This window comes from Carassius carassius, chromosome 50, assembly GCF_963082965.1.
Source record: "Carassius carassius chromosome 50, fCarCar2.1, whole genome shotgun sequence".
In the NCBI taxonomy this organism is placed as follows: Eukaryota; Metazoa; Chordata; class Actinopteri; order Cypriniformes; family Cyprinidae; genus Carassius; species Carassius carassius.
Window position 1 is genome coordinate 20,493,899 of NC_081804.1, and position 6,385 is coordinate 20,500,283.

The window sequence follows — 6,385 nt, forward strand, 5'->3', positions numbered from 1 at the left end:
ACATTACACTAAATTTAAATGGTTGTAATTTAAGAATGTTTTGGAATATAGACATAAGTTTGGTCTTGTTTTAAAAAAGAAAAAGAAAAAGTAACTTCAAAAAATTATTACATTTACTGTAAGTCAAATGTACTCTAAATATTTTATATAAAATATATATATTTACAAAATAATTTTTACTCTAAAATTACTATCAAATCAAAGTCATATGTCTAACCAATTTGTGTTCTAAATTTTAATTTGATATCACAAAATGTAACTTCCCATGAGATTTTTAGGCGTTGTACCAAAAATAGCCACTGGGTGTTTTTTTATGCATTCTCCTGTATCCAATTTATACATTTCAGTCTCAATATCAAAAAACAGTTGGCAGATGGGACCGTAAGAACTTTCTGATGATATGTGTTTTGTCAAGATTAGAAAAGTGTTTTTTTTATAAAGTAGTTCAAATAAATTGTGTAATACAAAACCTGACACCACCCACTAGGTGAGGAGCTAGGTAAAATAAATTAACCCCATAACTGTCACTGTCCCACCTGTGGGACGCTTGGTACTCTTTTTTGTTGTTGTTTTTTCTCTGTTGTCTTTTACTAAATCTTTTAGTAATCATCATAAATCATATATCATTTGAAAGCTTAGAAGCCCAAGATTCATCCTGTGAAAACCATTTTGGAAATGGATTCTTTAAAATCTAATGGCGGTCACCTCCCCCTTACTGGGCAGGGTCAAGTGTCATAAAAAATTATGCATTACGGTCTTCTAGAACCAAAACTTTTTATAATCTTGGCAACAAACATGTCATTGGAAAGGAGTCTCAGGATTTCATATTTGGTGGTTATTTTGAGATAGAAGTGAAATTCACAGAGAAATCTAGAGAAAAAATCATTAAGCAAAATTCAAAATAGTTTTGATGACTCCCAGTGGATGTGTGTGGTATGACGCCCTAAATAAAATCTCACATGAACCTCAATTTTTTCATATCAACTTCAAATTTGTAACATAACTTATTTAGACACAAGGCTTTAATTTTATACCAATTTTAGAGTAAAACCTGTTATGTAAAATATTTATAATAAATAAAATATAATAAAATTAATATAGCGCATATTATTTACAGTACATTTAAACTTCTATAACTTTTTGATACTTCAATTTCTTGAAACAAATCCACTTTTCTTCTTTAAAAAGAGACCAATCTTAGGTTTATATTCCAAAGTGTTCATAAATTACAGCAATTTAAGTTTGGATAGTGCACTTTAATGCCTATTTAAAAAATGGGGGGTAACAGAGTACCATTTTTATGGTAAAGCAAGGTCCGATTTCAAAATGGTTTTCACAGGCTGAATCTTGAGTTCGTAAGCTTTTGAATGATATATAATTTGTCAACATTACATCAGGTAAAGTATAGGATATAATTGTTTTAAGCATGCAGTGGCAAGTAGGCCAGTAACAGTTAACAGATTAATGACTTGGTCCTTTTTTATACCCTAATAAGGCAACATGACCTGGGAGTCACAACTCATGAAATCCAAAATATATCAAATATTTCAAAAATTATTTTGGATATGTTTTACTTAAGCTCAGATGATGTAAAAAATGACATGAAAATATTTTTTGCTAATCATTTTCCACTCTTGCCTGTTTAAGGGTTAAGTTTAAAAGGGAAGGTTTTAATTTTAAATGTGTTAATGGTGTCAAAGTTGTGGTATGTTTTATATGTGACTGCTATGCCAATGTGGGTGGAAAAAAGGTTGAAAAAAAGTTTTTTTGATTTTTTATGGAATAGTAAACCTTCAAGAATTGCATATAGTACATTAATAGGAGAAGCAGGGAAGGGAGGGATGGGATTAATTGATGTGGAACAGAGAAAAAATAGCTTAAGAATTAAAATAGTAAAATAATATCTAGATGAGGGTCACAAAACAGCATGGAAAAAGACAATGGAATATTTTTTAAACAAATGTGGGGATTTCAACATGGGGGATGGAATTTTATGGATGAAAACGAAGAATTGGATGACAGAATGCTTACCAGAGTTTTATAGAGAAATGTTTAGTGCTTGGGGAAAATTTTGTATGATCCACATGGGAGAGAAAACATTTTAAATCAACCTCTGTTCTTAAACAAAAACATTTTAAAACAAAACAAAGGAATTTTTTTAAAGAAATGGATGGAAGTGGGGATAACAAGAGTGAGAGATGTTTTGTATGAATTTAAAGAAGGGTTTTTACCAACACAATTTATTGTAGATGCAATGGAGGAGGCAAAAGAGGATTGCAGTGAACAAGAAATAAAAAATAAATATGAAATCATTAAAACTGCAATACCTAAAGAGTGGATTAAAAGAATAGAAAGTATGGAAGGAGAGCCAAAAGAGAAATGTATTCATGTGAAATTAGGGGAAAAACTGTATGATTTTAAGGAATGTACTCTGAAAATGATTTATTGTGCTTTTAGAGATGATGTTTTTAAAGAGCCGATTGCAAATGGATACTGGATATTGCAGAAATTCAAAGATTTATAAAAAGAGTGTATATGGAGAAACATGACGGGGAAATGTGTGGAAACAAAATTGGAATGTTTGGAGTATTTTATAAGGCATAAAGTGGTTTTTACTGAGGTTATTTTAAATAAAATAGGAATGAAAGAAAATGCTCTGTGTAAAGTGTGCCAGGAAGAGGAAGAGGGGATTTTACATATGTTTTTACATTGAAGGGAGCTAGAGGAATTTTTAAGGAAATGTAAATGTTTAATCAAAGTTGTGACTGAGGAGTGGGATGAAAATTGAATGGAATGGAACAGAGTTGTGATGTTTGGTTGGGAAAAAAAGTGTCAAAACAAAAGTTTCATTAATCTGTGTGTAATGCTAATGAAAAGTGCAATATGGGACAGAAGAACAGTGGCTAAAAAGAAAAAAATTGTGTTGGATGTTTGGACTGTGTTTAAAAGAAAAACAGAATTATATATTGAAAGAGTGTATGTGTACTTTAAAGGTGTAAATATGTTAGACCCTTTTTATGATGTTTTTACCCCAAAAGTTTGTTGTGTTTTAAATGATTTAATGTGGAAGCTGCCAGAAAGTGAAGGAGATTTTTAAGTTATCTATGTAAAGGAAAGATGTGTAATGTAGAGATGTGTAAAGACAATTTTTTGTTTTTTCTATCGATTGTGTTTAATCTATTGTATTTTATTGATTGAAACGTCTTAATAAAAAAAAAAAAAGGCTATGCCCGATCTCATCTGATCTCGGAAGCTTAGCAGGTTTGGGCCTGGTTAGTACTTGGATGGGAGACTGCCTGGGAATACCAGGTGCTGTAAGCTTTTGGGTTTTCTTCCAAACTTATATAATGTACTGGAGATTAGAGTGCCTGATCTTTAAATAGCCCTCTCTTTGCAGCAGCCTTCGCTTACGGACTTACCTGGCTATACCTGGTTAGTACTTGGATGGGAGACCGCCTGGGAATACCAGGTGCTGTAAGCTTTTTGGAAATTTTTCACTAATTATATACAACCCGAATTCCGGAAAAGTTGGGACGTTTTTTAAATTTTAATAAAATGAAAACTAAAGGAATTTTAAATCACATGAGCCAATATTTGATTCACAATAGAACATAGATAACGTAGCAAATGTTTAAACTGAGAAATTTTATACTTTTATCCACTTAATTAGCTCATTTAAAATTTAATGCCTGCTACAGGTCTCAAAAAAGATGGCACGGGGGCAACAAATGGCTAAAAAAGCAAGCAGTTTTGAAAAGATTCAGCTGGGAGAACATCTAGTGATTATTAAGCTAATTGATATCAGGTCTGTAACATGATTAGTTATAAAAGCTTTGTCTTAGAGAAGCAGGGTCTCTCAGAAGTAAAGATGGGCAGAGGCTCTCCAATCTGTGAAAGACTGCGTAAAAAAATTGTGGAAAACTTTAAAAACAATGTTCCTCAACGTCAAATTGCAAAGGCTTTGCAAATCTCATCATCTACAGTGCATAACATCATCAAAAGATTCAGAGAAACTGGAGAAATCTCTGTGCGTAAGGGACAAGGCCGGAGACCTTTATTGGATGTCCGTGGTCTTCGGGCTCTCAGACGACACTGCATCACTCATCGGCATGATTGTGTCAATGACATTACTAGATGGGCCCAGGAATACTTTCAGAAACCACTGTCGGTAAACACAATCCGCCGTGCCATCAGCAGATGCCAACTAAAGCTCTATCATGCAAAAAGGAAGCCATATGTGAACATGGTCCAGAAGCGCCGTCGTGTCCTGTGGGCCAAGGCTCATTTAAAATGGACTATTTCAAAGTGGAATAGTGTTTTATGGTCAGACGAGTCCAAATTTGACATTCTTGTTGGAAATCACGGACGCCGTGTCCTCCGGGCTAAAGAGGAGGGAGACCTTCCAGCATGTTATCAGCGTTCAGTTCAAAAGCCAGCATCTCTGATGGTATGGGGGTGTATAAGTGCATACGGTATGGGCAGCTTGCATGTTTTGGAAGGCTCTGTGAATGCTGAAAGGTATATAAAGGTTTTAGAGCAACATATGCTTCCCTCCAAACAACGTCTATTTCAGGGAAGGCCTTGTTTATTTCAGCAGGACAATGCAAAACCACATACTGCAGCTATAACAACAGCATGGCTTCGTCGTAGAAGAGTCCGGGTGCTAACCTGGCCTGCCTGCAGTCCAGATCTTTCACCTATAGAGAACATTTGGTGCATCATTAAACGAAAAATACGTCAAAGACAACCACAAACTCTTCAGCAGCTGGAAATCTATGTAAGGCAAGAATGGGACCAAATTCCAACAGCAAAACTCCAGCAACTCATAGCCTCAATGCCCAGACGTCTTCAAACTGTTTTGAAAAGAAAAGGAGATGCTACACCATAGTAAACATGCCCCGTCCCAACTATTTTGAGACCTGTAGCAGAGATCAAAATTGAAATGAGCTCACTTTGTGCATAAAATTGTAAACTTTCTCAGTTTAAACATTTGCTATGTTATCTATGTTCTATTGTGAATAAAATATTGGCTCATGTGATTTGAAAGTCTTTTAGTTTTCATTTTATTAAAATTTAAAAAACGTCCCAACTTTTCCGGAATTCGGGTTGTAATAATCTTGCAAAAAAAAAAAAGAAAAAAGAGTCAATGGCCGATCTCTGAATCTTAGCATGTTTTGTTCTGGTTACTACTTGGATGGGAGACCGCCTGGGAATACCAGGTGCTGTAAGCTTTTGGGTTTTCTTCCCTACTTATATAATGTACTGGAGATTAGAGTGGCTGATCTTTAAATTGCCCTCTCTTTGCAGCAGCCTTCACTTACGGACATACCTGGCTATGCCTGGTTAGTACTTGGATGGGAGACCGCCTGGGAATACCAGGTGCTGTAAGCTTTTTGAAAATTTTTCACTAATTATATAATAAGCTTGCAAAAAAAAAAAAAAAAAAAGATTAAAAAGAGTAAATGCCCGATGTCTGAATCTTAGCATGTTTGGTTCTGGTTACTACTTGGATGGGAGACTGCCTGGGGATAATACCAGGTGCTGTAAGCTTTTGGGTTTTCTTCCCTACTTATATAATGTACTGGCGCTTAGAGTGGCGGATCTTTAAATAGCCCTCTTTTTGCAGCAGCCTTCGCTTATGGCCATACCAACCTGGCTATTCCCGATCTCATCTGATCTTGGAAGCTAAGCAGGTTTGGGCCTGGTTAGTACTTGGATGGGAGACCGCCTGGGAATACCAGGTGCTGTAAGCTTTTGAGTTTCTTCCAAATTTATATAATGATCTGGAGATTAAAGTGGCTGATCTTTAAATAGCCCTGGCTTTGCAGCAGCTTTCGCTTATGGCCATACCAACCTGTCTATGCCCGATCTCATCTGATCTCGGGAAGCTAAGCAGGTTTGGGCCTGGTTAGTACTTGGATGGGAGACCACCTGGGAATACCAGGTGCTGTAAGTTTTGGGTTTTCTTCCGAACTTATATAATGAACTGGAGATTAGAGTGGCTGATGTTAAAATAGCCCTCTCTTTGAAGCCACCTTCACTTACGGCCATACCAACCTGAGCACCTGTGATTGTTGGTACATTCCAGGAAGTAAGAGGTGGCAGTAGGGAGAGAAAGGCTCTCCCATGTGTTTGTTTTGGTTTGTTTTATGTCATATTGGATTTAGTTAAATATATATATTTTTTTCTTGGTTTGTTTTGTTACTTTATTTTTTAGGGCCCTGAGCAGAATTTACTGCTTAGGGCCAAAGGAGCTTTAAAGCTCTTAAAGTTTGATTATGGAGGAACAACACGGCGATGGCAAAGATGTGGCTGAGGAAAAAAGCAACAGTAAAGAACTTCAAAAAGATACTGGAGAAAGAATAAAGCAAAGAAAATCAACAGA

The 6,385-nt window shown here is 35.6% G+C and overlaps 2 non-coding genes across 2 annotated transcripts; both read left to right on the plus strand.

Annotated features, from left to right (window-relative positions):
- The first annotated feature begins 5,634 nt into the window (after positions 1 to 5,634).
- LOC132133889 (5S ribosomal RNA) lies at positions 5,635 to 5,753 on the plus strand. The gene has a single exon (XR_009429276.1). It is a non-coding gene; the product is annotated as a 5S ribosomal RNA (ribosomal RNA).
- Positions 5,754 to 5,836: 83 nt separating this feature from the next.
- LOC132133834 (5S ribosomal RNA) lies at positions 5,837 to 5,956 on the plus strand. Its single transcript, XR_009429234.1, has one exon. It is a non-coding gene; the product is annotated as a 5S ribosomal RNA (ribosomal RNA).
- Positions 5,957 to 6,385: the final 429 nt, after the last annotated feature.